Raw genomic sequence first — 15528 nt, 5'->3', positions numbered from 1 at the left:
CTGAAAGTACTACTTCAAATAAAATTACTAAAGTGAATCAATCTTTCTGTTTTTTAGTATCATGTATTGTTGAATATATCTTTTCTTCCATATACTGTTTTGTCAAGTCATGTAATATTTCTATCTCATTTAAGTAAATTCAAAATGGCTGGACAAATAATTCCGCTATGATAAGTATGTTCACTATCTTTTCCAGTTTACTTATTATTATGTTTCAGGAAGTATATGGAGATAAGTGTCATTCGAAATATACTACTATTTCTAATAATAATAATGGTGCCAGCAAATCATTTATATTGCGTTTTCCACAATATTTAATGTTATTCTAGGCTTACTCGATCCTTTCCTGCTAGTGCCGAAGGGAAACAATAGTTCTTATTTGATGTGCAATGATGTGCAATGTTCAGGCATCTATTGGCCATGTGCCAAATTTGTAATACCACAATATTGCCCTTTTGTGTAAATTGCTAATTAATATGCCATTGCTAATTAATGATCACTAGCTTAATTACCACAGCGACTGACAATAACATTTTCATAATAGCATGTGATAGATACCACTTTGAAGAATGTATTATTTTATTTAGGAGGCTGTTTATAAATAGATTGTGGCAAAGAGACATTAGTTTCCTTATTTCAGTGATATTACCAGCATTGTCTTATTATACAGTATTCTAAAACATCACATAATTGTAAACATTCAAAAATGTTACTGTGATCAGGACAATTATTTTCCAGCAGTTTACTATTAGTAGATTACAAATTATATAGTAACAATCATCTATTAAGAAAACCATGTCAATTAGACATCTGCCTATCCTTTAACCCAAACAATCTGATCCATCCATTTCACTAAAGAATTAAAGGATTGGGCCATGGTATTTCCAGCATGCATTGAGATTTCAAATTGCACCTATAGGCTCAGAATTCAGTGTACTTCACAAAATGCACTGCAACTAAATTTATGATTTTGGATTTACATGTCACTTGCTGTCCTTTATGTTACAAATAGCATGGCCATGCTTACCCTTAACAATTGGTGCAAATGTCCCATCAAACTACACTTACCGCAGTGTTCCTTCTTTAAGACCTCATATACACTGATAGATATAGATGAGCGAACGTACTCGTCCGAGCTTGATACTCGTTCAAGTATTAGGGTGTTCAAGATGCTCATTACTAGAGGCGAGCACCACGCGATGTTCGAGTTACTTTCACCTTCATCTCTGAGACGTTAGCGCGCTTTTCTGGCCAATAGAAAGACAGGGAAGGCATTACAACTTCCCCCTGCGACGTTCAAGCCCTATACCACCCCCCTGCAGTGAGTGGCTGGCGAGATCAGGTGTCACCCGAGTATATAAATCGGCCCCTCCCGCGGCTCGCCACAGATGCATTCTGACAGAGATCAGGGAAAGTGCTGCTGGTGCCGGAGCTGCTATGGGGAGAGCGTTAGGAGTGATTTTAGGCTTCAAGAACCCCAACGGTCCTTCTTAGGGCCACATCTGACCGTGTGCAGTACTGTTGAGGCAGCTTTTAGCAGTGTTGCACAATTTTTTTTTTTGTATATCGGCCATGCAGAGCATTGCGTCCTCAGTCTGCAGTCATTGTACAGAGTATAGGGCCAGTACTGGTGAGGCAGGGAGAGAGATATTCAGGCTACATAGGCAGTGGGCTTTTTCCCAAAAATTGGGGAAAAATACTATATTTGGGCTGCCTGTGACCGTCTTCAGTTTACTGCGTGTCTGCTGGGGGTAGTAGTCCTAATTAATACGCAGCTAAGCGTTACAGCAGGCTTGCGCAAAATTGTTTCCTGGATCTGCTGTCTCTGTTACATCAGCGCCGTCATCCCACCAGAGGGAAACAGTATACATAATATTATACGCTGCCTACAGTATCTATCTGCTGGGGGTAGTAGTCCTAATTAATACGCAGCTAAGCGTTACAGCAGGCTTGCGCAAAATTGTTTCCTGGATCTGCTGTCTCTGTTACATCAGCGCCGTCATCCCGCCAGAGGGAAACAGTATGCATAATATTATACGCTGCCTACAGTATCTATCTGCTGGGGGTAGTAGTCCTAATTAATACGCAGCTAAGCGTTACAGCAGGCTTGCGCAAAATTGTTTCCTAGATCTGCTGTCTCTGTTACATCAGCGCCGTCATCCCGCCAGAGGGAAACAGTATACATAATATTATACGCTGCCTACAGTATCTATCTGCTGGGGGTAGTAGTCCTAATTAATACGCAGCTAAGCGTATTAGCGCAGCTAATTGTTTCCTGGATCTGCTGTGCGTTCCGTAAGGGAAGTCAGCCTCCAGCCACGGGCCAATAAGCGGCACATTTAATTACAGCGTTCTGTTTCTGCACTACTGGTAATACAGCATGCTGAGGGGTAGGGGTAGGCCTAGAGGACGTGGACACGGGCGAGGACGCGGAGGCCCAAGTCAGGGTTTGGGCACAGGCCGAGCTTCTGATCCAGGTGTATCGCAGCCGACTGCTGCGGGATTAGGAGAGAGGCGCGTTTCTGGCATCCCCACATTCATCTCACAATTAATGGGTCCACGTGGTAGACCTTTATTAGAAAATGAGCAGTGTGAGCAGGTCCTGTCGTGGATGGCAGAAAGTGTATCCAGCAATCTATCGACCACCCAGAATTCTGCGCCATCCACTGCTGCAACTCTGAATCCTCTGGCTGCTGCTCCTCCCAGCCTCCTCACTCCATTACAATGACACATTCTGAGGAGCAGGCAGACTTCCAGGAACTGTTCTCGGCCCTGCCCAGAATGGTCAGCAATGGTTCCGAATCCTCTCCCACTGGAGGAGTTTGTTGTGACTGATGCCCAACCTTTGGAAAGTTCCCGGGGTCCGGGGGATAAGGCTGGGGACTTCCGGCAACTGTCTCAAGAGCTTTCAGTGGGTGAGGAGGACGATGACGATGAGACACAGTTGTCTATCACTCAGGTAGTAGTAATTGGAGTAAGTCCGAGGGAGGAGCGCACAGAGGATTTGGAGGAAGAGCAGCAGGACGATGAGGTGACTGACCCCACCTGGTTTGCTACGCCTACTGAGGACAGGTCTTCAGAGGGGGAGGCAAGTGCAGCAGCAGGGCAGGTTGGAAGAGGCAGTGCGGTGGCCAGGGGTAGAGGCAGGGCCAGACCAAATAATCCACCAACTGTTTCCCAAAGCGCCCCCTCACGCCATGCCACCCTGCAGAGGCCAAGGTGCTCAAAGGTCTGGCAGTTTTTCACTGAGAGTGCAGACGACCGACAAACAGTGGTGTGCAACCTTTGTCGTGCCAAGATCAGCCGGGGAGCCACCACCACCAGCCTCACCACCACCAGCATGCGCAGACATATGATGGCCAAGCACCCCACAAGGTGGGACGGAGGCCGCTCACCGCCTCCGGTTTGCACCGCTGCCTCTCCCTCTGTGCCTCAACCTGCCACTGAGATCCAACCCCCCTCTCAGGACACAGGCACTACCGTCTCCTGGCCTGCACCCACACCCTCACCTCCGCTGTACCCGGCCCCAACCAACAACGTCTCTCAGCGCACCGTCCAGCCGTCGCTAGCGCAAGTGTTGGAGCGCAAGCACAAGTACGCCGCCACACACCCGCACGCTCAAGCGTTAAACGTGCACACAGCCAAATTTATCAGCCTGGAGTTGCTGCTGTATAGGGTTGTGGAAATGGAGGCTTTCAAAGGTATGATGGCGGCCGCGGCCCCGCGCTACTCAGTTCCCAGTCGCCACTACTTTCCCGATGTGCCGTCCCAGCCCTGCACGACCACGTCTCCCACAAGATTGTATGCGCCCTCACCAATGCGGTTACTGGCAAGGTCCACTTAACAACGGACACGTGGACAAGCACAGGCGGGCAGGGCCACTATATCTCCCTGACGGCACATTGGGTGAATTTAGTGGAGGCTGGGACAGAGTCAGAGCCTGGGACCGCTCACGTCCTACCCACCCCCAGAATTGCGGGCCCCAGCTCGGTGGTGGTATCTGCGGCGGTGTATGCTTCCTCCACTTAACCACCCTACTCCTCCTCCTACACAACCTCTGTCTCGCAATCAAGATGTGTCAGCAGCAGCACGTCGCCAGCAGTTGGTGTCGCGCGTCGTGGCAGCACAGCGGTGGGCAAGCGTCAGCAGGCCGTGCTGAAACTACTCAGCTTAGGAGAGAAGAGGCACATGGCCCACGAACTGCTGCAGGGTCTGACAGAGCAGACCAATCGCTGGCTTGCGCCGCTGAGCCTCCTATTGGGCATGGTCGTGTGTGACAACGGCCGTAACCTGGTGGCGGCTCTGCAGCTCGGCAGCCTCACGCACGTGCCATGCCTGGCCCACGTCTTTAATTTGGTGGTTCAGCGCTTTCTGAAAAGCTACCCATGCGTGTCAGACCTGCTCGGAAACGTGCGCCGGCTCTGCGCACATTTCCGCAAGTCCCACACGGGCGCTGCCACCCTGCGCACCCTGCAACATGGGTTTCATCTGCCAGTGCACCGACTGCTGTGCGACGTGCCCACACGGTGGAACTCTACGCTCCACATGTTGGCCAGGCTCTATGAGCAGCGTAGAGCTATAGTGGAATACCAACTCCAACATGGGCGACGCAGTGGGAGTCAGCCTCCTCAATTCTTTACAGAAGAGTGGGTCTGGTTGGCAGACATCTGCCAGGTCCTTGGAAACTTTGAGGAGTCTACCCAGATGGTGAGAGGCGATGCTGCAATCATTAGCGTCACCATTCCTCTGCTATGCCTCTTGAGAATTTCCCTGCAAAGCATAAAGGCAGACGCTTTGCGCTCGGAAACAGAGGCGGGGGATGACAGTATGTCGCTGGATAGTCAGAGCACCCTCCTGGCTATATCTCAGTGCGTTGAGGAGGAGGAGGAGCATGAGGAGGATGAGGAGGAGGGGGAAGTGACAGTTTGGCCCACTGCTGAGGGTACCCATGCTGCTTGCCTGTCATCCTTTCAGCGTGTATGGCCTGAGGAGGAGGAGTATCCTGAAAGTGATCTTCCTAGCGAGGACAGCCATGTGTTGCGTACAGGTACCCTGGCACACATGGCTGACTTCATGTTAGGATGCCTTTCTCGTGACCCTCGCGTTACACGCATTTTGGCCACTACGGATTACTGGGTATACACACTGCTCGACCCACGGTATAAGGAGAACCTTTCCACTCTCATACCTGAAGAGGAAAGGGGTTCGAGAGTGATGCTATACCACAGGACCCTGGCGGACAAACTGATGGTAAAATTCCCATCCGACAGTGCTAGTGGCCGAAGGCGCAGTTCCGAGGGCCAGGTAGCAGGGGAGGCACAGAGATCAGGCAGCATGTACAGCACAGGCAGGGGAACACTCTCTAAGGCCTTTGACAGCTTTCTGGCTCCCCAGCAAGACTGTGTCACCGCTCCCCAGTCAAGGCTGAGTCGGCGGGAGCACTGTAAAAGGATGGTGAGGGAGTACGTAGCCGATCGCACGACCGTCCTCCGTGACGCCTCTGCCCCCTACAACTACTGGGTGTCGAAGCTGGACACGTGGCCTGAACTCGCGCTGTATGCCCTGGAGGTGCTTGCTTGTCCTGCGCCTAGCGTCTTGTCAGAGAGGGTGTTTAGTGCGGCTGGGGAAATCATCACAGATAAGCGTACCCGCCTGTCAACCGACAGTGCCGACAGGCTTACACTCATCAAGATGAACAAAGCCTGGATTTCCCCAGACTTCTCTTCTCCACCAATGGACAGCAGCGATACCTAAACAATACGTAGGCTGCACCCGCGGATGGAAGCATTGTTCTCTATCACCATCAAAAACGTGGACCTTTTAGCTTCATCAATTTTTCTTAGACCCACACGGCTCAGTCATATAATTTTTGTAAACAATTTTTATACGTTTCAATGCTCATTAAAGCGTTGAAACTTTCACCTCAACCAATTTTTATTTTAACTGGGCTGCCTCCAGGCCTAGTTACAAATTAAGCCACATTAACCAAAGCGATTAATGGGTTTCACCTGCCCTCTTGGTTGGGCATGGGCAATTTTTCTGACGTATATTAGTACTGTTGGTACACCAATTTTTTGGGGCCCTCGCCTAAAGTGTAATCCAATTAATTTTTTGCCCACCTGCATTAAAGCTGACGTTATATCAGCTGTGATGGGCACTGCAATGGGATACATATATGTACAGCCGGTGGGTTCCAGGGAGCCACCCATGCTGTCGGTCCACACGGAGCTGTAACTGCATGTGTCCACTTCTAAAGAACCCCAGTCTGACTGGGGCATGCAGTGTGGGCCCAAGCCCACCTGCATTAAACATGACATAACCTCAGCTGTGATGGGCAATGCAATGGGATATATTTATGTACCGCCGGTGGCTTCCTGGCACCCACCCATGCTGTCGGTCCACAGGGAGTTGTAACTGCATGTGTCCACTTCTAAAGAACCCCAGTCTGACTAGGGCATGCAGTGTGGGCCGAAGCCCACCTGCAGTTAATCGGACATTACCTCAGCTGTGATGGGCACTGCAATGGGATACATTTATGTACAGCCGGTGGGTTCCAGGAAGCCACCCATGCTGTGGGTGTACACGGAATTCCCATTGCGGAGTTGTACCTGCCTGTGACTATTTATAAAAAACCGCGGTCTGACTGGGGCATGCAGACACCTTGACAGAATGAATAGTGTGTGGCACATAGGTTCCCCATTGCTATGCCCACGTGTGCAGCTCCTGATGGCGGTGGCACAGGATTATATTTCTCATTGCTTCTGTACAGCATTGTGGGCTATCACCCCGCCCCTTTTAAAGAGGGTCGCTACCTAGCCGTGCCAACCCTCTGCAGTGTGTGCCTGCGGTTACTCCTCATGGCAGACACACTTATAAATAGACATGAGGGTGGTGTGGCTATGAGGCCAGCGTGTGGCATGAGGGCAGCTGAAGGCTGCGCAGGGACAGTTTGGTGAGCGCTGTGGACACTGGGTCGTGCGCGGGGGGGGGGGGGGGGGGGGCAGCATGTAACCCAGGAGAAGTGGCAGCGGAGTGTCATGCAGGCAGTGATTGTGCTTTGTTGGAGGTAGTGTGGTGCTTAGCTAAGGTATGCATTGCTAATGAGGGCTTTTCAGAAGTAAAAGTTGTTGGGAGGGGGGGGCCCACTCTTGCCGCTATTGTGGCTTAATAGTGGGACCTGGGAACTTGAGATGCAGCCCAACATGTTGCCCCTTGCCTGCCCTATCCGTTGCTGTGTCGTTCCCATCACTTTCTTGAATTGCCCAGATTTTCACAAATGGAAACCTTAGCGAGCATCGGCGATATACAAAAATGCTCGGGTCGCCCATTGACTTCAATGGGGTTCATTACTCGAAACGAACCCTCGAGCATCGCGAAAATTTCGTCCCGAGTAACGAGCACCCAAGCATTTTGGTGCTCGCTCATCTCTACTGATAGATGATTACTCAAAAATCGCTCAAATGACAGTTTGAGTGACAGTTTTGAGCGATCATCTTTGCATAGTCTATAGTAGCTAAGTAGCTACTAAAGAGCTATGCAGGCGGAGCTGGACACTGCCACTATCGCTCGGCGAACAATACAGGTGTTTTGCATAAGCAAACAGCTGTTTGGTTTCCCGCACTTACAGTACACGTCCCGCTGTGAACTACCAGCAAGACGCAAGCTGAAGGAATCTTATCAGCGCTGCCGACTGTAATAGCAGCCTGCACTGCTGATAAGAGTTCCTCGCTCAATTCTAGAAAATTAGAATTGAGCGAGGAACGAATCATGCATAAAAACTGCACAATGTCTGTGCATTTAGACGCAACGGTTATCGCTCAAAGGACGGCTTTGAGCGAATTTTGAGCAAGAATCGTTGTGTCTAATTGGGCCTTAACTTGCAGCTGTACAGGAATTCTTCCAAGAGCAGTCAATGTACTGCCCTGCTAGCAGTAAATAATATATTGTCCCCTATATCCCTACAGTAATTACATCAATGTACCATTCTTGGACCCCACAGTGCCCCATCCACAAGTAGTCAAAGTAATACCTTTCTAACCAATAACAGTATTTGTTAGGAAAAATCCAGCAGTTGATCCAATGCGTGAAATTAAAAATTGCAGCAGAATAGCATAAAAGGATATCCACAATGCTTATGCATTTCAGATCTTGGTGGTCCTCATTCATAGCATAAGGGAAATTGAACGCAACGTCCAGCATACATAGTCATAAGTATCCAAACTGCCCGCCCTCACATGAATGGTAATTAATTCACAGTAACAACAATAAAACATATTAACTTGATTGAATATCATAAATTAAAGGGGTTTTCCATTGAAAATATTATTGATGACCTATCATCAGGGAAGGTCGTCAATAGTTGATTGGCTGGGGTCTGTCGCTCAGGACCCCAACCGATCAGCTGAGCAGGCGCATGCTGTCAGTGCCACAAATACACAGAGGTTAGAATGGAAGCAGTGGAAGTCTCCACGCCGACCTCTGTGTAGTGGCCTGTGCTTGAACTGCAGGCACGTCTCTCATTGAAATTAACGCAAGCTGTGCCGGATCGGTTGGTGTCCCGAGCGACAGACCCCAGCCGGTCAACTATTGATGACCTATTATTAGCACAGGTCATCAATAGTATTTTCCATGGAAAACCCCTTTAAAGTATTTACCTTTCATTAGTTAGTGAATATATCACAGGTCACTTTAGAAATTGGGCTATCTCAGTTTGTTCATAGGGCTCTGCTCTTTCCCACAGTGGTCCCAGCAGGACTGCCTCTTCTACATGGTTGCAGCATGGATTTTAACTCACACCACTGTAAGTGCAAAAAGTGAGTTTAAGCCTCTGCTTCTGAAATAGAGAAAGCGCAAAGCAGGTACCCAGCTGTCAGAGATTTTTAGTGGTGCTTCTTTATTTTAGTATATACAGCATTCAGTGGGTCTTTTATGACATTTTGGGTGACATATCACACAATTTATACATAAAGAAGGGAAAATGTGTAGAAAAAAAGATGATCTTATCAGCCATACCCAACTATACCTACAGCGAGCCACAATTATCCAAAACTACCGGTATATATACCATATACCAAAATGACTAATATAGGCAATTAATGTAATACGTGTAGCATGAATTTGCAAAATTATAGAATTCATTTGTACAAATATATGAGGCAGAAGCCAACTTTTCTCATTTCAAGGGAACAATCTCTTCCCCCTATTTATGTAGTTGCCATATCAAAAATGTAGAGTTAAAAAATAAAAGTTAAAGTAAAACTCTTTTGCGCTGCTGTGATAATGGCTATGCTAAGATATCACATAAATGCAGATGGCGCTCAAATCGAAAATAAATATTGAATTGCAAAAAAGTGCAAGCAGAGAAATAAGGAGCTGTCCTCCAGATAATACTAGAAAAAGGAGTGAAATACTAGTCTTGACTTGAATTTCAAGTGAGTAGAATGTATGAATAGGATGAGGGTTATCCTTAGTGTCAAAGGCTGCAAAAATGTCAAGTAGAATGAGTGGAAAGTAAAGGTTCTGCTAAGGTCATCTGTTCCTTGGCTTGTGCTGTTTTACTGAAGTGTTGTTGTGAAAGCCAAATATGTGAAGCTTAATAACTTACTGTAGAAGTTCCACCAATGATAATAGGATTATAGTCATATATCTTTTGTAATGCTCCAGGAATATGGTCTTCGGCCCTTTACAAATAATTCTAGCTAACAGTTGTTTTTAAGGGATGCTATCTGGTAAGATAAGGGTTTCAAGTACACTGAGTACTGTGTTGCGTGCTTCTATATCAGTGAAAGCTAAGAGCCAGATAGATAGATTTTAGAACTGACAGCCTCATGGAGCAATTTTATGTTATATTATGAGTTTAATCTAGGCAGCCATTGACAAATTAATCATATATATACAAAGGAGACAACGTATATAAAATGTCTACAGCTCTTCAGTGAGCACTGAAATCAATGTGGATAAACAATATTTACGGTACTCTTCTGCAGCAAGTATATAAAGACAATGAAAAACTCATCCGAGTGACTCTTAGCTAAGGAAATTAAGAAAATTGAAATTAGATTTTGTAGTGAAAATGAACAGTCCTCAAGAGATGATTATTTTACATTTTTGGAAACTTCAACAAAACAAAACTAGTTGTGAAAAAAAAATCCGCTTGGAATATACTAATCACACAAGCTGTATCTTCCAAATTTACATCTGCTTGAAAACAGCCAAACTAATCACATAATAGCACAATTCATTAAAAAAATTTAATAAGGCCTCATTCACAGATAAACAGCCCCAATAATGGTAATGGGAGACTCGAGCATTTTTGTATGTGGGACGCCGGGTCCTGAGCTTTTTTTTTTCTTGGTTCGTGTGTAGAGTTGAGCAAACATACTCTGGCGAGCTTGATGCTCGTTCGAGTATTAGCGTACTTCATGGTGCTCGTTACTCGAACGAGCATTAAATTGCATTTGACCCCGCTCCAGCTTTTGGCTCCGCCCCACTGTGACGTGCCTGTTTTGGCCCCTCCCTGCCACGACGCAGCACGCGTCATTTGAAAATTTTTGGTCTGGCAGGGAGGGGAAGGGGAAGGGGGAGAGAGAGACGAACCAAGAAAAGAAAAATGCTCAGGACCCTGCGTTCCACATACAAAAATGCTCGAGTCTCCCATTGTAGTCAATGGGGTTCGTTACTCGAATTTTATGAAAAGCTTGACACGAATAACGCAGACCCGAGCATCTGGGTGCTCGCTCATCTCTATTCATGTGTTCTCTAGTGATGACATTCTAGGAGCAGTTTATTTCTTTTTAATATACAGTACTATGACGCATAACAAGAACTTTCGCAACTTAAAATATTAGAAATGCTACAATTTTGAAAAAGTAAGGAAAATATAAGACCGGAATTAAACATCCTTTAAAATATGTCAAACAAAAGATGATGTCAAAGGTGCACATAGACAAGAAGTATGACAAATCAATCATTTTCAGACATCTTGGTAGTGTTATGTTGAGAAATGCCTTTTTTAAAACCGAGAAAGGTAATATAACCATAATCCAAAATTTAGTCCCAAACAAATAAGTAATACTGTAAGTATAAGAGTGGGAACAGAAAGTAAGAGTATGGTCTGGTTGGGCCAGTTATCATTAAACTTGTGCACAGGGGGCAAAGGACCAAACATGTATAGTAGAAACCCAAGCTGGATTGGAGACTTTAGATAGCCTCTGAAATAGGAGATTTGTTACCTGGTCCACTGAAAGACATCATTCATATCTTTGAGGTAGAGGTTAGTCAAATTGTCACTAAAGTAGGGATGTCCATCAGAAAATCTAACAATACAACATTCCAACAAAATCATTGACTTGAGAAATAAAACTTTGGAAAGCATTTCTTTTTGTCAAAATGGGCATGTCAGTCAGTCGATCAGTCAATATGGAGGAGATCCTTCATGTATCACGAGGAGAGACATTTTGGGGTTAACCCTTTGCAATCCAATTTTGGATTCAGGGTTTCCTAGGGGGTTTTCCCTTCTGCCATTATACAATGGCGCCATTTGCTGGCTAGAGCCAGTATTGCGGTATGGGACATTCTGGAGAGGCCCCCGACAACACCATGGCCAGTAATATACAGTAAGAATACCCTGCCAGACGTCTTCCAACATTGGAGCTGTACAGCCTTCAATCAAAATGTTTTTAGACAGTGGATTGGAAAGGGCTAAAAGAGCATTTATGTTTTAGACATTTATGCTATAAAAGCCTTACAGGTTAGGGCCACAGATATGTGACCTCTACCCAAGAGATTGGGAGTTGGCATGCTTGAGCCCTTTCTTTTCCAGAATGGGATAATTGCTATTTTTAAAAATGTAGATATGAGCTTATCACTGAGTTTAGGAATGTGGGAATCACTGACACAGTTTTAAGCCTTTTGTACCCATTTGTACCACATACTTATTTGCTTAATAAATATTCAGGTTAACTCCACTACACGTGATGCAGTTTGTCGAGAGACACTGGATATTGTTTGATATTTCTGATGAAAATTATACTCTACTTTTTTAAAAGAATTTAAAAGGTATTCTTTCTAAGGCCTCAGTCAGACGGGCGTTTTTTGCCGCGATTTGCGGATCGCATGATGGATGCGCATCCGCAAATCGCGTGATCAGGGCCGAAAAATCGCCGGAAAAATCTGCTCCTAGCCGCGTTTCCTTTGAAACGGGCCCGATCACAGGAGCGCTGTCCAGCCCATTGAATTCAATGGAGCCGGCAATACAGTCGGCTCCATTGAAAGCAATGGGCTACCGGCGAGCAAAGAATGAATTTTCGGGAAGGGCTTAAAAATATAAGCTCTTCCCTGAAAATCATCCAAAAATGTGCAAAAAAAAAAAATATATATATATACTCACCTTGTCCCTGCAGACGGAGTTCAGCCGCGCCCGGCCGGCAGTTCTCCTGAACTGCTCTGAGTAGTATTCAACAGGCGGGGATTTAAAATCCCCGCCTGCTGAATGGGTTGCCTCTGATTAGTCACAGCCCTCACTAATCAGAGGCAGCTCTCACTCATCCATTCATGAATTCATGAATGGGTGAGTGAGTGCTGCCTCTGATTGGCTCAGTGCAGGAACCAATCAGGGGCAGCTCTGTAGTATATGTTCTCAATGGGGTCGGCGCTGCTGCCGCCGGCCCCATTGAGCGTATATAGAGGAATCGCAGCTCGTAGATAGGCGCGATCTGCGATTTCTTGTGTCCTATAATTTATCGGACAAGCGCATAAAAAGCGCCCATGTGTCCAATACCATTGCAAAGCAATTGTTCTATAAGATCGCAGATCGCATGCGCTAATCGCGTGAAAAATCGCCCGTGTGACCGAGCCCTAAGATGTATAAATCTTTAATAATAACTTTTTAGCCAGATATTCCCATGATTCAGAACATAAGTTGAGATCTGAGCTGAAGGGGTCTTTTGGAACAAATATTATTAAGCACATTGCAAACCTCCCCCCCCCCCCACACACACCCCAATGCAAAATACAGACAAAATTTGTTATTATTCATCATTTCTATTACAATCCTTAATTGTTTGTAAGAATAAAATATGGAGATAACGAGTAATGGTTATTTCCGGCTGTTTGGGTCCATTTGTTATGGAGATGCACTAAGCTTAATACATTCTGGGATCATGTTTTTGATAATATTAATTTAAATTTTTTTTTTCTGGAGAGCTCTCTTTGTATATTGGGAGACATTGTAATTATTCTTTCTAAAGTGGTAATAGCTATAGAGAAATTACTACATGTGAATCCTCCTGTGGGCCCCTGGGTCAAGAGGGAGATGTCTGTGTTCATTCAAACAGCCTTATGGCGTTGTTGTAACCAAGTGGCCACTCCCACATCTTGTAGTCTGCTTCTGGCTGCCTGTAGAGTCCATTCCTTTCCTCTATAGGGCCACCTCCTGAGTTCTGAACATATATTGACATATGCAGGAAACAACGGCTACCCCACTATTTCTTCCTACCTGTTTTAGTGGCACATGAATGCATCACGCTGCTCTCTGCAGCCTCTGATTGGCGGTAGTGGTCACTTGACATGCGGTCTGTGCTAATAGTGGGATCTTCAACGGAGTCGCTCTGCTGTTTCCCAGAAGGAGGAGACAAGTACTTCTTCTTTTGTTATTTCATCACATTCCCAGTCATTTAATATTTTTTATACTCTGACAACCCCTTTAAGCATATAAGATTGCAGAGATATTCAACAATAGCCATGTCAGTAACCTGTCCACAATCCTCAGTAAAGAAGACTAGAAAATGTTTTATCTATTTGATGTGAAATACCTCTGAGTTAGGCATAATGTAGACAGAGCAAAAATACTCGAAATGTCAAAAACTCAGTATATCTACATAGTCACTGATAAGACATTACTGATTGATCCACCAAGTCCAAGTGAGAGACACCAAAGAGCAACTTTAAATTTCTAAACCGCAGTGCAAGATGGCGGGAGGAGATATTAAGACATACTCTGTTATAGCTGGTGAGTTTAGCCACTGACTTACCCATCCATAAGGCGATGGTGCACGTAAGTCCTTCTCCACAGCAGATGCCTGGCTTCGGCATCTACTCACTCTGTAACAGTGTCTTGGTGGCCAACATGCACCAAATTAACTCTTCTCCTGCTTATCAACTGCTATACCTGGCTATATCAGGCATCCTCCCCATATGGAGGGTGCGTGAGTATTGCAGTCATATTGGTCTCACTCAAGGTGCAATCAAGTTCCTTCTGATTTTGGATTTCCTGATATTGACTATTCATGAGTACATTCCCTTTTGCACTTCTGAGCATGGCTTGTTATATTGACTACGTTACTGTCCGCTGCGTGCCCTGACCACTGGCCTGACTTACTATGCTGAATGTGTTCGCTGTGACATGACCTCTGGCTTGTTTGTCATGCTGATATGTGCTGCTTGTCTGACTCTGCTCCTGTTCACACTTTCAGGTACTGTGCCTAGGCCTTAAATAGCATCAGCTGCTTTAGTACTGGAACTACTTACTGGTCTTGGGTATCCACAGTGAAGCCCACATCTCGAATGGTGTGGTTAAAGGGTGAAGACCTCAGGTGTCACCTCAAGGTTTGGTCCAAAGCTAAACCAGTCTGTGGCTCAGTGGATCTAAGACTGTTTATTCTAACCATACCTTTCAACAGTCTGTTTCAAAGAGATAAGGAACTTCACCTTGGAAAGAAAATTGGTGAATAGACACAGGTACTACATTAGAGGAAGGATTCTAGAGAGAACAACATGTACGTAAACAACCCAACAGCATTTAGGAGGGAAAAAATAAATATGTGCTGCACCACTGGTACTGCATAATAGTATTTTATGAAGTTTGGGACTTACAGAGCTTGAGACCCTGTTGGGGCATATGGCTAAAACTGAGAAAACAATTTTTTTTCAACTTTTTAAGGGCTGTTGTAAGAAGGGCCGTGGACAAGCATGGCACTTGCTCTGAAATTGTTACAAAAAGCCAAATGCAAGACAACAAGAGTGTGTACATACTGTAGGAACTGCATAGATTCCAACTTGTTGACATGAAAAACATTCAGGACTTTTTCTATGACTTGCGTTTTGTTTTCAGCTCCCTCACTTTAATTCAACCAATTAATAGAGATGAGCGAGCTTGTTACTAAACACCAATATTCATATAAATCTCTTTTAAAGTGCTTTTGAACCATGGTTTTACCTATGAGCCATGTACTATTGTGTGTGTTTGGCATATAATTATTTGATTCCATATTCCATCACGTGCTGCTTCTGTGTAATAAATTTAATGATAACGCTGTGGACACATACGCATTCTTTTTTACTTGTTTTTATGGGTGTTTTATTCTTGGTTTAACTGCATTTTCGATTTCTAATAAAGATTCTTTGACTTATATGCCTAGTATTAGTACCTGTAGTAGAAGTGCTTCCATGAACATTTTGCAAGAACATTTTCTTTAACCCCCTAAGATCCACAATACATATATTTACTCCTAACTGCTAATGCTCCGTACA

The sequence above is a fragment of the Eleutherodactylus coqui genome, chromosome 9, assembly GCF_035609145.1.
Source record: "Eleutherodactylus coqui strain aEleCoq1 chromosome 9, aEleCoq1.hap1, whole genome shotgun sequence".
NCBI classification, from domain to species: domain Eukaryota; kingdom Metazoa; phylum Chordata; class Amphibia; order Anura; family Eleutherodactylidae; genus Eleutherodactylus; species Eleutherodactylus coqui.
Note: the sequence above shows the minus strand (reverse complement) of the source record.